Source organism: Coturnix japonica, chromosome 9 (assembly GCF_001577835.2).
Source record: "Coturnix japonica isolate 7356 chromosome 9, Coturnix japonica 2.1, whole genome shotgun sequence".
In the NCBI taxonomy this organism is placed as follows: Eukaryota; Metazoa; Chordata; class Aves; order Galliformes; family Phasianidae; genus Coturnix; species Coturnix japonica.
Genome location: NC_029524.1, coordinates 3,585,680 through 3,586,089, shown reverse-complemented (window position 1 = coordinate 3,586,089; position 410 = coordinate 3,585,680).

The following is a 410-nucleotide window of genomic DNA, read 5'->3' as shown; positions in this document are numbered from 1 at the left end:
CCACAGCATAATCTTGTCTCCTCTCCCCCTGCCCCAGTCCTGTTTGCCACTCATCCCCTAAGGCAGCATTAGCACAACCCTTTAAAGACCTGTTTAACGTCTTGCTCAGGGAGCGCAGGGATATGCTGTCTTTAGCCATCGTCCTGGAGAAGTCAAGCAGTGGTGGGCTCCAGTCCTCCCCTGAGGCAGTCAACACCACGGATGGGGGCTCTGACTCCTGCTGGAGGGTGATTGCACTGGGCTTTTAATAGACCGTACATCCAAATATAGCTGACAGATGCACAGACACATGCTCCTCAACGTACCACACATCGAATTACACAACTGGAGCTCTGCTTCTGACACACTGATCTCATCTGTCTTTCAGACATAAAGGGAATAATGAGAAGGGGGAAATGTAGTCCGCTTGT